General features: G+C 36.1%; 1 protein-coding gene across 2 annotated transcripts in view; it reads left to right on the top strand.

Moving 5' to 3' along the window:
• NRG3 (neuregulin 3) overlaps positions 1–16,541 on the top strand; it is a 384,996-nt gene that overhangs the window by 113,379 nt on the left and 255,076 nt on the right. The gene's annotated exons all lie outside the window — the stretch shown is intronic.

Below are 16,541 nucleotides of genomic sequence, written 5' to 3'. Positions count from 1 at the left end.
TATTGATAATTCAGGTGAGTGAATTCACATAAATAGTGATAGATGTGGCAGAGGCAGAAGTAACCTCACAGTACACTTGATGTGTCCAACAGAGCATCTTTATGATGAAACAAGCCTTTAATTTTTGTAATAACAGATGATTTGTGATCATTTTAGGTTAAATAAGGGACAGCAACAGAAGCTGATGCCTCTTTGAAAGGAAGAGAGTAGATTTTTTGACAAGCCGTATTTGCTGTCTGTTTACAAAAGCCATGTTTTGCTTTGTTGCTATTACAGTGCCAACAGGAGGGAAGAAATTACTGTCTTTTGTTAGAGCTGGATGCAAATTGTACTCCTGTTACACTCAGAGAAAGCCATTCCTTTAGAGCCTTAATGTTTCATGAAATTATACTGGGTTTTGATAGGAGTGGAAAGACAATGGAGAACAGTTTTTAAAAAGCTTTAAAAGGTTGTGTTTCAACATGTTTGAAAAGGATTTTGGGTGTTCTGCATGACATAAAGCAAAAAGTTACCATTGACATGGAATACTTACTAGGGCACTTGCAGTGGGTTATGTGTTTTTGGGTTTTTTTGTTTGATTTTTTGTTTCGTTTGTTTGTTTTATTTTGTCTTTGTGGTTTTTTTTTGTTGTGGGTTGTCTTTTTTTTTTTTGAATTTTTTTGGTTTCCAGTTTTCTGATTATCTTTAGGAAGCATTTTGATGCTTCTCATTTGGGTTCTTAACTCTAAAGGGGGTTGGGTGCCAAAAGCAATGACTTTCAAAGAGATCTGCAAAGTAATTTCTCGTAATTCACTTCATACAAAAAAATGTTGAAATATTAGGGTTGCAGATAAGGTGCCACATTGTCCTTTGCATTATGCAGTGCTTGTTTGCATTATTCTCTGACTTACAGATTCGTACTTACTAAAGATGAAAAATTGGATACTATCCTGTTTCCTAAATGATTTTTGATCTTGAACGTGGGTATGTTTCAGCAGTAATAACTGATTACACAGTTTGTTTTTGTTAACTTGTGTGTTGGGTGGGGTATTTTAATTCTTGCTTTTGATTCGTTGGTTTCCAGTTTTACTTCCTCTGTTAACTCTACTGGAGGGATGGCACAAAGACAGTTTTAAAATCACACAAAGCCAAATGGTGCTTTTGTGGCAAAATCACATTTCTGATGTCATTTATGGCTATAAATAAGATCAAATCATTAGAGCACCAACCTGGTATTCCTGTATAGAATTGCTGCCTTCTGACTGATGCACAAGATTAAATGCTATTTGTGTAAAAGGGAGTCTGTTTACTTTATTTTAAAATAATATTTATGAGCAGAACAAGCACTAGAAAGAAAGAAACACATTAAAAAAATAAATATAGGTACGTATTTTAGCCCTAGAGTGTAAACCCTGTCTATCTGGACAAATTTTTATTGTTTTTTATGACATAGAAAGCAAATATATACAGACCAAAGTGCTAGACTAAGTAGTCCAGGAAGCATTTATCATCTAGTCTTTATCATCCTGTTTTCCTTTAACACAGTAATTTTTTCTGGAAAGATCCATTTGGCTCTGTACTGGTTCAAAGTAATTTTTTTTGTTTGGTTTGGTTTCGGTTGGTTTTTGTTTCTTTGTTTGTTTGGGTTTTTTTTGATTTGTTAGGTTTTTTGTTTGGTTGGTTAGGTTTTTTTGTTTTGTTTTGTTTTGGGTTGGTTTTTTTTTTTGTTTGGAGAGGGTATTCTAGTCCACATGCTATAGCGTAGTTATTTTGTTACCAGAATTAAAGTGATATTAAAACTATAGATTTAACCAGGCTTCAATGTTACCCAATATTTTCACTAGCAATCAGAATAAGGGAATAGTGAGTCTATTACATCCAGTAGTGGGGACAGATGGTGTGTTGTAGAAGAGGGGACTGCAATCCAGAATGGTACAGACAACATAGAGAAATGGTTGGAGACAAATGAAATGCAGTTTCAGGGACAAATGTGAAGTTGTGTGTCCAGGGCAACTAACTCCCTCTTCAGATAGAGGCTGGAGAGAAACAAGCCAGGGAACAGGTCTGCAGGAAGATTTTGGCAGTTTAGAATGGTAACACCACTAGAATAACATCACTGATGCTGAAGACTTTTTAAAAAATAAAATATCTAGAGAAGCGTTTATCAAAGATAGTGTGGGTATTGTTGAACTTCTTGGGAAAAGGGTGCATAAACTGTCTTCTGGAGCTTCTTTCCAGGTTTGTCTTCAGTGAATGCCTGACTGAAATCCTTTCAGCTTGTGGTTATCTGTGAAAACCCTACTGCACTGTGGACAGACTTATATAAGAGAAGGAAATATATATTCCTAATTATGTTTTAACAACCATTACATTACTGTAACATTGTCTGGGAAGAATTGCCATTTAGTAATGCTAATACATTTTTAGTATTTTTTTTTTGTTAGCACATACATGAAAATAGAAAAGTAATCGCTTGAACAGAATGAGCACGTGTGCTTCCTATGCTTACTGAGATTTAATTTTAATGAGATTTTTTAACCTTGCAACAAGACCCAGGTTTGCATATTTCAGTCCTTATTGGCATTTTCCTTTAGCTGTTCACCTAAGAAAGTTTTTTTTTTTAACATAGTGTAGCACTTCTTTTAGATCCAGATTTTTAAAAATTGGATTTAAATATGGAAGTTAGTGGAACGGCAACATTAAAAGCAATTTAATGGCTTTTAATTCAGCACTACAGTAAAACATCAGTGTTCTAGTGATCGCTTCAGAGATCAGAATAACATTGTTAGCTTGAAAAAAACTCTTCAGGTTTGCCTGTGATTTTGAATCAATCTGTCTGCTTTCTAAGAAACCACCCTTCGCTGGTCCCTGTCAGATTGCTCGGTGCTGCTTGATAAGGTGAAGCCAGATATCCCCCTGTATTGTGCTGTCGCTGTATCTCGGTCCTCATCAGTATTGACCTTTCTCTGGAGGAGGTGTATCTCGCAGACAACACTACTCCTGCTGTGTTTTGTGTTTTTTACAGATATGTCTTGGATTACACTGGCAGCACAGGCTCCTCATTTGTCACCTGCAGTATGCTGTGCTTTGTCCCAGGTCATGAAAGGGAATATGTGACCCTGTTTAAGTCCCTCATCTGCTGCCTCTCTTTTGCATACCTTTGCCTTTTCCACTGCTGTTACAGAAATTCAGAGCCAGCAGGGTGAGAGCTCTGAGTCCCTGCAGCAGCCCTAGTAAAAGTAAATAGGAAAAGCTGCAGAGCAGGGGTGCTGAACCTTTTCATGTCCTACCTCAAATTCACAGTAATTGTAGATAAATGGCTTCAAAGAATAAGAAGAGCTGCACAAAAGTACTGGAAACAAAGAATATAGCATGCACAAAGAATTAATTAGTAACTGAGATAACTGACACTGCTAGATTTTTTAATTGAACAGCAGCAACAAGAACCACTTAGATTCCCCTGTACTGCTAGAGGAGGGGAAAAAGCAGATGCTGGAAAATAAGGGGCTCTTTGTTACACCTACTGTGCTTTAATGTACTTAAGCTGTGTTTATAACCATTAATTTTCCCTTTACATAAGGTTGTTTTAAAAAAAGATACAGAATTGTCCAGTCTTCAGGAAGGAGATGGTCTTGTACTGCTACACAGTGTAACAGTGGCAGTTCCTCTGTGCTGGAAAGGTAGATAGCGCTGATTTTAGGAGAGTGGAAGCATTGTATCAGTGCAGGTAAGATGGGGGGAGAAGGAATGGTTGAGGTCTTTTGGAGGGGGATTTCCATTATGAAACCTTGCAGACGATATGTTGCTGTTTGACTGAAGAAAATACTTTCATGTGAAGTGTTTCATTTTTGTGCTGCAGCCTTTACGTGGTGCTGTTTATCTCAGGTGTCCCTGGGTGAACTGTGTATCACACATTGTGCTGTGAATCTGTGGGATCCCAAACCTTATTTCTGTAGTTTTGATGATCAAAAGGCATAGTAAAGGACTCTTTTTGTTAAATAATGTTAAATGTTGAAGCTGTACATCATACCCTCGATTAGCAAGAGGATCCAAATCCTATCAGTCTCAAGGATCAAACCCCTCCTTTGGTACTGGTATTGGTAAAAAAAGGATGAACATAGTTGGTGGTGCTTGTCAGTCCATCAGCACCCCATAATCATGACTGTCCTATTTTAGAGAAAGCTCTAAGATTTTAAGCATCTCAGGTTATTATTCTACTTCCACCCTAGTATCAGAGCACCCAAATTACAATGTGAAAGGAAACCCTACTTCCAGTGTACTGCAGTTCACAGACACAAATGTCACCTGTCCATTTGCACTCCATTAACTATTGAAAGCCAGTCCTACTTGTCTGTTTAATCATGTTTTTCAGAACAGTCTGTGTTGAAATTCTCTATTTTACCATTGACATCTCTGGAACTGGTTACTCTGCAAATATTTTCATTGCTATTTGCACTGTGTTAATATTATATATCTCCATGAAGCTGTGTGATGGCAAATACAGCTGTAGTTTCATGGTCTCTTCTTATGGTGTTCCACACAAAGAGCAGTGCAACCTTTGGCTTAACAGTGGTTTTCCTCCTTCAGTCAGAATGTCAGCATATTCAGAAAGGAAGTGGTATAATTATTGAATGGGATAAGGTTTTTGATTTTGTTTTTTTTAACAAGAAGATAATGAGTCATTTATCCTCAAAAGTTCTCATCATTAAACTAAAAAACTAATTGTGCCTTGGTATCATGGACTTTTTGAACTCTAGCAGAAATTTTTTGAAGGAAAGGCACATCCTGAAGCTGTATGTGTGAAGTGAGAGTTGAAATGGATCTGAAGGATAGACTTAAACATTTCAGACCACAGCAGTGTATATACAATACAAAGAGGTTTTTTGGAGTGAAATTATTTTATTACTTTAGTAATATATCAATTACGTGAAGGGTTGTATTAACATTTTTTCCTCTTGTTCCATATTGTGAATATCATCCATAGTCATTCTACTTTATTAACTTAGTGCATTTCTTCCAAAATAATTGCTGGGATTCCCATATCACATACAGTCTGCTTTTACAAAGATATCAAAGAATCATTTGATTCTTTGCAACTAGTGCTTTGTTTGTGTTTTTTTTTTTTCCTGGCAGATGGTCAGGCTGTGCGTAGATTTTACCCTAAATGCTTGTAAATACCATAGCTGAAGCTAACTGGTTTTGATTTTTAACTATTAATTAGTTATGATATTATTCAAGATTAATGATAGAATATTCTTCTGAACAGTAAGTGGTCAGTCAAAATAAGACATCACAGCATTGATTAACTCTTATTAATTTTTAAAATGTTCGTTTAATTTTTAGAAAAATGGCTGTTACCAAAATCCAATAGGCATATCTAATTAATGTGAATGATATTTGTTTCTTTACCTTCGACTTCACTGTGGGATATACTTCGGAATTGACCACAAATGTAAATAAACTGTAGAGCACTTGCAAAGGTTGTACACAGCAATTCATGTGGAGTTAAGTTCTTTAAGTTTGAAACAAGGGTTTGGTGTTCATTAAAAAGTCTAATTGGATCAAAATGGTTGTAATTTAGTTTGGTGAATTAAACTGTATTAAGGGTTCTGTAATTATGAAATTCTTCATGATGATTTATGAGCTTTATACGGTTCGATTTTGTAAGGGAAACTTGCAAGTAAATTTAAACATATGAAGGGAAATCTTAATTGGGAGCTGCCTCTGTCCATTACCCACTTTGTTTTGATTCCCATCCTTACTTCTGGGAATTCTTTCCCTCTTCCAATCCTTTATCTTAGTAACCTATTTTGTTTTGTAGTTGATTATCATATATTTATTTTCCACTCTTAAAAGGATGTAGCTTATATCATGGTATCAAAGTATATAACAGTAACACAGTAGTTCACTTCAAAATCTGATTTTATACTGCTTCAGAATAATTTTTGGTGTGATTGTCGATGCAGGCAAGTCCAACAACTATCCTGTAAAAGTCATTTATTTAATTAGAATAAACCTTTCTTGTATGGTAACACTATATTATATTACTTTTATAGTAACATTATATATATATTATATACCTATTGGTTTCTTCCCTCTAAATGTGTTCTATAATATGTTTTAGATTTGAATTAGGCTTGAATTTTGCTGTTTTTCACCTTAAAAATGTGTTAAATCATTGGCTGTCTCAATATCCCCAGGTATCGGGATATTGCTGGACTAGCTCCTAATTTTGAAACATAAATGTAATATTGGATCTCAAAATGCCTTAGTATGTAGGATATACACAGGGTGCTGCCTTTTGTTTGCTTTGTACACCAAAGTAACCTTAGGCCTATGTTTTTGTGGGATTATAAGCACTTCATTTTGTAACTAAAGAACTGGAGCTCAACAATGGGACCACAAGGATGAGATCTCCAAATGGACTAAGATTTTTTTCAAAATTTTTTAAAATGCTTTACCTATTAATACTACTGCACTGTTTTCCCTACACACTAACTCCACTACTGCCCTGTTGCTTATTCAACTGCACATCTTAAGTTCTCTTTCTTTGCATATGCTTGAACTTAAAATTTTCTATATGTGTACTGCAGTGACTGCAATTTGGAAGCTCTTAAACTTAGGGGGACGATGATGAAATCATTCTTTACATATACCAATACTTTCAGGGAAAATTTAAGGGTGTTATTTTGTTTTTTAAAGGCTATGCTAGTAATAGAAGACTTAGTATTTATATTTAGTTTACTGTCATGTTTACACAAACTTTAGGAGAAAAGCTTAACTGCATGTTTTGTTGCTGTATAGTTTCAGCATTTAAATTGATATTTACAGAAAAAAAAACATGGTGAGGGGACTAGAACAGTTCTTGATTTGCATAGACTGGTATTTGAAATATTAACTCTGTTTCCCAGACTAAAAATGTTTCACATGTCACTCTGACAGCTGATAAATGCCATTTCAATGGCAACATTTTTTTTTTTTTGTCTTGGTTTCATTTGGGCTGAAACAGTTTGTTATGTTTGTCTTATTCATTGCAAGGAGAATTGCCTGAGCTAAACAGATTGCTCTGCACAACCAAGGAATAAAAAGAAAAATATACATTTTGTGGCACATGGGCAAAAATACAAGGATTTGTTTTTCAACCACAGTGAATCTATAGTAATGGAGACTGCTGCCCTAGGATGTAAGGGGCTACATAAATAGTGGAAAATTTACAGGGACTTTTTGCAAGTTGCAGAAGTTCTGGAAGTGTCAGTTAAGATAAACGTAAGACTGTTTTAAAAGTTGAAAATATGAGACTTTCTGTCCCTGTTGAAATAATTTTTCAGTAAACAAAGAACATAACCACATCAAGAACATCCCAACTTCAAAAAAGTGCGGGTTAATGGTTTTAGTGCTGTCTTATTTTCTCTAATTACTGTCATTTCCATATTGATCAGAGAGAATTAATTATTTACTACTGCAGAAATGTACTAAATAATTCTTCAGATTAAGTATTTATATGGATTCTGACATGCGTTCTGTTGCTTAATATGATATATCTAATGTTAATTAACCGCCTCACGTCTTGTATACATGAAATGTATAGAAAGATTGACATGTGGTGTTCTGATCAAATATGTAATAAAAGTTGGTAAGTTGGGATGGTCACTTAGGAAGTGTGAGTTCACTGGAACTTCCTTTGCCAAGGTCAGAGTAGTTTGAGTACGTCAGAAAACTTTTTATATGTTTTGATAACGCAGTTGCAGTGGCCTGAAACATGGATGTCTGTCCCAGAAATGTAGTTTTAATCAATTAGTAGTGTGGTTGTTCATATTGATTACAATCCAGAGGAAGCATCTGAACCTAACCATATCCCTTCTGCCTTGCAAGGGAGAGAAGCAATATACAATCCCTTTCCAGATATTTCAAAAAATAAAACTAAGTTTGGTACCTTCAGCATCTGTACCAAACAAGAGTATGTCAGGAAGTCCCCTCCCTTGGAAGGAGTATTAAATCCTTGCATGCAATTCTTGCACACAGCCCAACAGTCTAGCAGTGTGTTCACTGAGCGTGAGTTACCTGTCATTGAACTATTTGTGTAAAAAACTCATAATTATAAATCAAGTTACCCACTGAAGCGTTTCAGGTCATCAGAGAAGCTTTGGAGTTAAAACTGAGAATTTTGTATGCAGCAAAGCACTAGAGAATTCTTATTTTAGGGGTAGTGTTCCTGGTGAAGAGCAGTACTTACAAGGAGTATTTACTTGCCTTTAATCCTAGAACACCAGATTGGAAGGGATTTGAATGTTGGGTACTTATGGTCATTTCTAGAAGTTTAGGCACTCAGTGATGAATGGAGCCCTGTATGCTGCTTCAGCTTACATTGTTGGGATTTGCTGGAAGACAAGCAGAAGATGGGGGTTTAGTTAAGAAGGTGGTATAAATTCAGAAGGCTCAGCAACAGATATTTTAGCTGCTGTCATGGATTTCAGAATAGTAACTGGATTTTCTTGGTTGACAGTGAGAGCAGCTGTCCCTGCTTCCCACTTCTTGTTGAGGAAGAAGTTCTAAATGTGCATGTGTGTGTAGAGGGCAGGGGCAGTACTTCTTAAAATTGTTGTTGCTTTACTGTCTTGGAGGTTACTCCTGTAGTGTAGCTCCAGTTACAGTTGAGAGGATTAGAAACTAACAACAAGATACAAGCCTGTAAACTCTCCATCAGCAATAAATGTCTGTGTGTAATAATTAAAACTAAAGATTAGCTACTGAAAGGTAGGAATATCACTTCCTTTTTAAATACAGACTCACTTTGTTCATTTTTCCTTTAAGTTACTTCAGTTACAGGATGACTATCTGCCATCTCTGTCTCAGAGTTACTTCACTGATAGTCTCCAGATGCTTTGTTCTTATTACATGATACCTTTCACTGAAAGTTAAGTGGAGAAAGGGAAACCCATTCCAGAGAGCTCACTTAGTCTGTAGACTCCAAACACGACTCAGCAAGTCATTGGCATCATACAGGCTACCTGCTGGGGCAGAGCTACAAAAGCACTTGTAGGAAATGCATGATAATAAATATTCTCTGAAATATCTCCAGTTATACTACTGAGTAATAAATCATTGTTACTTTAAGTAGACTGTATGCAGTTTTTTATAAAATAGGTTTTCTTACTGCATGCAAACATTTTTAAGTGTTCAAATGAGATATGCCTATGCATTATAAAACTGGAAGAAATAAATACATTAGAAAAAAATAAGGGGAGTAACTATTAAATATAGAGAAAAAGTACAATTTTAATGTTTGCTGAATATATTAAAAACAAGTGTAGTGTTGCAGTAGAGAATAAAATGAGATCCAACCTGTTCACTTTGTAATGGTAAAAAGACAACCCCAAAACTTTATGTATGAAATGTCTGTCAACTTGAAGTTAATTTTTTAAATTAAAATTTTTTATTATACCTATATATAGACTGATGTGGCAGGAGACCAAAATGATGAAGAATTAACACTTTGAGACATTATTTAGACAGACATGTTAGGGAGTGTTTATCTCTGGAGTTGAGCTCTCCAGAAGTCCTGGTTGCAGCTGAACAGAGCCAGCAGGTAAATCATTCCAGATTTGTTGAAGTCACTGTGCTTTGTATGACATATTAGCCAAACTTCCTCATCAAGCCACGTGTGATGCTTTCTGGTGTTCAAGAACACATGGATTCATCCTGCTACACACTGTGATGTTACAAAATTAATTCAGAAAGAGCAGCACAGTGTGTCATATTTTCAGTGCATCTGAGGGCAGCATCACTTTCCCGTGGAAGCAAAAATGAAAAGTTTTTCTCCTATTTTTAATTCTTATGTCAGCATTACCTTGGATGAAAAGCAAATGAAACGGTGCTTTTTGGCCTCACTGCAACTTCAAAGGTGAAGATTTTTCTGGGTTTGGATGAGTTCTTTCAAGGTAAACATATTACAGTTCAAAGAATACCTGCCAGTCTTTGCAAGGAATGCTGTCAGATTGCAACTTTCTCAAGCTGTTCATCGCACTCTGCTCACTGCTTATCTCCTTTTTTTTTATTTGTTTGGCTTCCATGAAGATTTATTTGTTTACTCCATAAAGAGTACAAAAGTAATAGCATCTATTCACTACGTAGGATAAAAGGAAAAATATAGGCAAATATTGATGCTTGCCAACATCTGAAAAAAAAATCATTTTAGAAGTATTTACAAACATGGTTAGACTTGAATTTTTTTCACTTGTGAGATAGAAGAAATAATTTGCCAGTGGATTTTCTAATCACTAAAAATAATTAAGACCTCAGTTGAAGAGAGTAGATTGCAAAATGAATGAAAGTATCCTATTTGTTGTCAAAATGGATATATTTTAAAGTATTTCTAGATTTTCATTGTGTTTTGTTCTGGAAAGTAAACTAAATAGTCACTTAAATTTTGAAAGTAATTTTTCTTTTTTTTTTTTTTTTATTTCAGTTAAACTAGCAACAGTATTACTGTAAGGCAGCCGTGCCCCAAACATTTTAGAGCCTATTTTAGATGCTCTACCTGGAGATTATTGCTCTGATGAGGTAAGAGAACAAACTTCTTCCAAACTATTGGGAGGGGATTAAAAATCCCAACAGAACACCAAAAAAAAAAATAAAATTAAAGAAACCCTTTAGAAATGCTTTCTTAATGAAGTTGAAGGTTTTGATTACACACATTTATTGTTAAAGAAAAATAGACTATTTTTACTATTCTTATGGTTATTTTATATGCCATTGTTTCAATAATAATGTAACAATCAAGAGAACATCTGGTTTGATGAAGGTGTCAGTGGCTCTTCCTTGAGGAATCTATTCCAGTAGCCTACCCTAACCATTAGAATGCTTTTTTCTCCTAATGTCTAGCTGTAATATAAGCCTGCTAAATCTTGGAAATCTTTCTATATTTATGAAAATTCATGCAACCTAGTCATTAAATTGGACTGTCAGAGATTGTATTCCCAAATTGTCTGGAATTGTCTGGATTCTTCTCTGTATCATATTTATCCTGGTCTCTGTATCTTTAGGAATTACTTTTGTCAGTGTTTTAATTGGGAGCTAGACTGGCCAATGGGATGGGCCAGCAGAAATCTTATGAAGTTCAGTGAGGAGAAATCCCAAGTGTGCCATGGACAATGGGAGATGTGCAGAGCAGGAGAACAAATATGGTCAGAAATGTTAACAGGAAGGTTATGATGGAATATAAGGAAAATATCTTGGGAAGTGACTAAGCATTGGAACAGGTTGACAGGAGTGTTGTGGATTCTCTGACTGAGTGTGTTTGAGGTATATTCAAACAAATCCATGAGCAACCTGTTTTAGTTCAAAGTTGCCCCTGTTTAAGCAGGAGGTCAGACCTCCCAAGAGCATTTTCAACCCTGGTGATTCACAGTCTGGGATTCAGAGTCGCTATTGCATTCTTCCAGCATTAGCTGCAGCTCTGTTTTGCCTAGAAAGCTATCAGTTTCTTATTGCAGATTACATATATGTGCAATGTAACTCTGACTACTTTTATAAATTAAAACATCAGATGCCTTTCCTACCTCTGGGTTATGTGGAGAAGCAGAGTCAAAGGAATTAATTTGACCAGTGGTTTTTTTCACCCCTATCATTATGTTGCTGTAAATGCTAATGAGCATTTTCATCTGACCTTTCTCATAAGCCTCCTGCTGTTGCATCCTTTTTCACTGTTCTGGCAAAGTGCTGGGAAATGAGCACAGTAGCTGGAGAGGCAATAACTGCTACCTCAGGATAGTTCTCTGCAGGGTTTAGAAAGTCAGAGGCAAGCTCTGCTTCACTACTTGAGTGAAGATCTATGTGCAACAGAAGAATTGCACTGGTGTTAGAATGACCTGTGTTACTGAGCAAACAACTGCTGTGTTTTGCACTGGCTGATGATTGTGGGTTTTTCTTTCTGCCTCTTCAGCTGTTTGGCTGTGTTCCCAAACAAGCAGAGCTGAGTAGTGGTGTTGGTGTGCATGGATCACTGAGGCAAGGCCTTTTGTAACAGATAATAAGAAGTGGTCTGCTAACCGGCTCTCAGCAGGAAAGGACATTGCTTGCAAATTTGTCTCCTTCCACGTTTAAAGCCTTGAGGGAAAGCAAAGGAGATGCTGAGTAAAGAGGCACAGGTCCTGTGCAGGAGAGGGGGCTGTAAAACACGTAGAAGAGTATTTTGCAAACAGGCAGATATTTACAAAGATCAAATATATTTGGAGTAGCACAGTGAAGGAGTAAAATCTGGGACAGACTGACTTAAAACTAAGTCATAAATACTAATCAAAAGAGTTTTTGATTTCACAAGGGGTAAAACTCTGGGAAATAAATTAATCATTTCTTTTAAAATAGATTTGGAATTCCTTTAACCAGCCTTCTATCTCGTCTTCTTCTTAAGCAACCAGTTAATTATAACCAAATAGATATCCATTCACTGAAGTCATTTTGAGTGAATAGTACAGTCTGTATTTTTTTTTTTTTTGCATAACTCTTCAGCAATTTCTTTGTTCATTTATTTTGGGTTTTAATGGTACACATTGAGAAGCTATACCTCTTTCCTTATAAATTTGGTTTTGTAAAGATTTAAGGATTTTCTAAGACAAAAGTAAGAGAGACCAGCTTTTCCTTAATGATTGTAACTTCTATTTGATATATACATGACTGGAGTTGAGTTACAAGAGATCTGAACAGTGGATCTTAAATCCTAATGAATTTATATGACCAATAGTTATACTTCATGCTGAATTTATTTATGGGCTTATATATTTATTTGGATCTTGTTCCTATCAAGAAGACTTCATGTGAATGTTTAAAGTCAAGTCAGTGAGACTACTCGTGCATATGTATTTTTAAGAGGTATAGAATTATGACAGTACCTGTTTTATGCTCTTAAAGGGGCGTTTAAGGCTACAGATTATGTCTGGACTTCACAGGACTTCTCACTTCAATTTGCCTAATTTAATCCATATCAGATACTAAGCATTTATGCCTGAGTCTTTTTTTTGACCAAGATTTTGATACTAGAAAACTTTCAAGTCTATTGTGTGTAGTGAAAGTAACCTCTAAATTCATCTGCCTAATAACAGAGGCCTGGTCCAGGGTTTTCAAAAGGAACCTATTAGCTTCTAAGAAAAAAATTTCTTTTGAATAGTGGAAATAAACTTCAGGTATCCTGAGTGCTTTACAAAACCTACCATTTGGATATTGGCTGAGTTGGAAATGTTGACATAATGTGAATTGTCATGTGTTTCAAAGAATGTTATCTTGGTTGGTGCCTAGGAGTAGGTTGTTTCTCTATCCTCTTTTTAAGTGTTGCTTTCATAGGAAGAGTGATAGTTTATCTGAATTGCTCAAATATGAAACCAAGTACAAAAATTGTTCTAAAATATGAGCTTGCAAAAAATCCAAGCAAGACAACAACTAAAAAACGTATATAAGTGATTTTGATGCATAGCATTTTGTTAGGATGTTATGCTAAACTAGTAATCATATGCCTGTAGACATGCCTTTCTATTATGGACTGATGCAATTGTCTCACATTTCATAAATGTTGGATGGTATCAGTTTATTGCTTTTACTTCATGAGGAGTAATTTAATTTCTGGAACAATGAGGTTTTAAAATATTCTGCATAAAAATTCTTGTGTTATGAATGTAAGAAGCCATAGTTGTTATTGAAGAATGTGAAGTTGAAAGATCTCCATTATCTAGTTGTTTCATAAAAATAAGGGCAAGCCCTACTATTTTCTTGTCATTTAAACTCTGCTTAGAATAAAATGTATTGTGTCAAGTCATTCAAATGACTTGTCATTAGTTTGCCATTAAAGCCAACAACTCATTTGAATCATGGGAGCAGTCTTGCAGAATATCTATCATGAAGAACGGGAAAGGTTGGGAAGCTTTGAAGTGTATTTCAATGGCCAATTTTATTTTTTTTTTTTTACAGTGTTGTGGGTGTTTTCCCCTTGTTGTTTCTAGCCAAGCATAAAGTACATAATGAATGGATATCATGCTGAAATGTGGGATCTTAATGCCACTAATTCAATGGCTTTGTGCTGGGCTGGGTGTCATGTGAGATAACTGCAGTTCTCAGTGTGATTTGCTCTGCAGTCTTGAATAAATTACAAACCTTGCACAGTTCCCTGCTCTTTTTAATTTTTTTTTTTAGATTAAAACTCTTGAGGAGGAGGGAAATAAGGTTGTAAGCTAAAACGCTTAGGTTTTAGCTAATTGTAGGTATGTAGTGTAAACAGCTTGCATCTAAAAATGCTGATTGAAATCAGTCCTGCTATCTTCTCACAGCAGATGAGAGCAGTAATGAATTCAACTAGTTTGCATATACAGCTTGCTCTTAAGCGCAGAGGCTCATCACGTGCTGCAGTAACCTGAGAACTGAGTAAATATTTTCACACTTAGTTGACCAGAGCTTCGTGCTTCTGAGAGTATAAATTGCCAGCAGAACATGTACTAATTAGTTTAGAACTCATTGCAGTCACTGCGGTGTGAGCGTGCAGAGCCAGAGGCACCGTCTGTAGGCTGGACTCAGCCCCTGTAACAGTTTAATCTGTTCCACAGTCTTCCCTCGAGTCTTCAAACCTGTGAATGGTCTGCAGTGGAGACTGCTGCACATGTCCCCGAGGTGGCGTATCTTGGATGCTAAATCCATAGGCAGCGAAGTGAAGAAGAGATGCCAGTATCAAAGCACTAAATGCAATCAAAATATGAATACTAATATAACTTAATGATATTTTTGTCGTTCAGAAACTTCTCTGAATATCGGTCACATGAAGGCAGAATGCTAGATCAGGACTACCCAATTTTAGGAATGCTGATACTGGTTTTTCTTCGTCCCTTTTCTGCACAACTAGTATTATCACACTGAAAAGACAGTCCTGTTCTCCAAATCCAGAGACCTTTTAGGGTTAAGACTTCTGTGTTGAAGGTATGTCAGTGAAAGTTAGGACATGGCCCAACACAAGTGACACTTTTAGGAGCTCTGCCTTTGGACAGGGAATAAATATTCAGCTCATCCTCATGTAACTGCCGTGGAATAATTCAGTAAAACAATTTAAGAGGTCCTTGCAGCGGCTCAGTAAATCAGACTGCACAAGAGCAAACTGATTAGATGAATCACTGACTCTACAGATGCACTGGAATAGAATGTCATGTGACTTTATTTTTAAAATGAGAGCATTTAAATGTGCAGACCTAAGTTGCTAAATAATAACCTCTGGTTCAGATGTGCAGTGCATCAGCTTTCTGTGTGAATGTTTTTCAGACAGTGGGTAATTCTCAAAGTATTTGTTTCCTTGACTTGAATGGACACTCCAGGGGCTCGTGCTGTGAAGAGGCTAACATCCTCTAATCCAGGCCAGCAGAGGATGCAGTAACACACCTGCCTGCTGTTACTGACGTGCTGGGTATCTCTCTGCCACCATAGGCTACTGTACAGTCTGTACTGTAAAAACCTGTCCAAATGAGATGGACACTTAATCCCAAGTGGCAAAGATAGTCCTAATTTTAGGTATGTGAAATCAACTGTACTATTCATGCAGGTAACCTAATCTGTAGGTGTGATACTTTAATAAAGATTGGACTGTAAGGTTTCCCAGACTAGATGAATAAAGTTAATTGCTTTATGTAACTAACTGTCATTTCTAGACGCCTTGAATTAAACGCATACTACTGAATCAGCAATTTAAATCAAGACTAGACTGATGTACAACAATCTTTGAAAGCTCAGCAGTGAGGGTGCTCTGTTAGAGCTTCTGATCTCTATGATATGCATAATGTGAAGATAGATAACTGAGAGATAGAAAAAAAGGAAAACAGGGCTTCTGCATTGTCTGGAGAAGATAGCATGCCAGCTGGTTAAGAGGAGAAGCAAGAACATGTTCTTGTTTTGGTTTAGTGAAAAGAATTTAAGAGTTTGAGGTTTTCTTGGGTTTTTTTTTCCACCCATCTCTTTTATTAGCATGTACCCTTGTTGCATATCTTCTGATTAAATTTGTTTTTTCTTGGGCTAGAAGGTGGGATTTACTGGCTGGGATGGTTGCTTTGCTTTGCTTTGCTTTGCTTTTAAAAGAATGACAAAGCACTTCTTATCCAGGGATTTGGCAGAGCTATTTTGCAACTGTGTAAACTGGAACCTCAATAGAAGTCAGCACACCTTCAAGCATGTCCAAAGGAAAACAGGAATAGATTTCATCTCAGGTGCATAAAAACTACTGTGACAGAGGTCAGAAAAAATAAGATGATGTTCCTGTTGCAGATGGTAACTAATAAGGCTGTCTGATGTGCAGCAAGATTCTGGGCTGTGTGATTGACCCCTTGGGTCACTGTGCAAGTGTGTGTTCTGCTTTGTTTGCTTGGCTTATTGCTGATTTTTAAGTAAATATTTGGCAGAGTACCTGTAGTAATTAGCAGTGGACTGTGCTCAGAATTTATCTTTCATTGTTTTCAATAAAAAAATATTTACTGCTTCATCAACCCAGTTTTATTTCACCCAGGTGAAAATGTATGAACAACAATCCACTTCACAAATCCAAACCA

The sequence above is a fragment of the Lepidothrix coronata genome, unplaced genomic scaffold, assembly GCF_001604755.1.
Source record: "Lepidothrix coronata isolate B3197 unplaced genomic scaffold, Lepidothrix_coronata-1.0 Scaffold17, whole genome shotgun sequence".
NCBI lineage: Eukaryota > Metazoa > Chordata > Aves > Passeriformes > Pipridae > Lepidothrix > Lepidothrix coronata.
The sequence above is the reverse complement of the archived record's forward strand: the minus strand, read 5'-3'. Positions and strand labels throughout refer to the sequence as shown.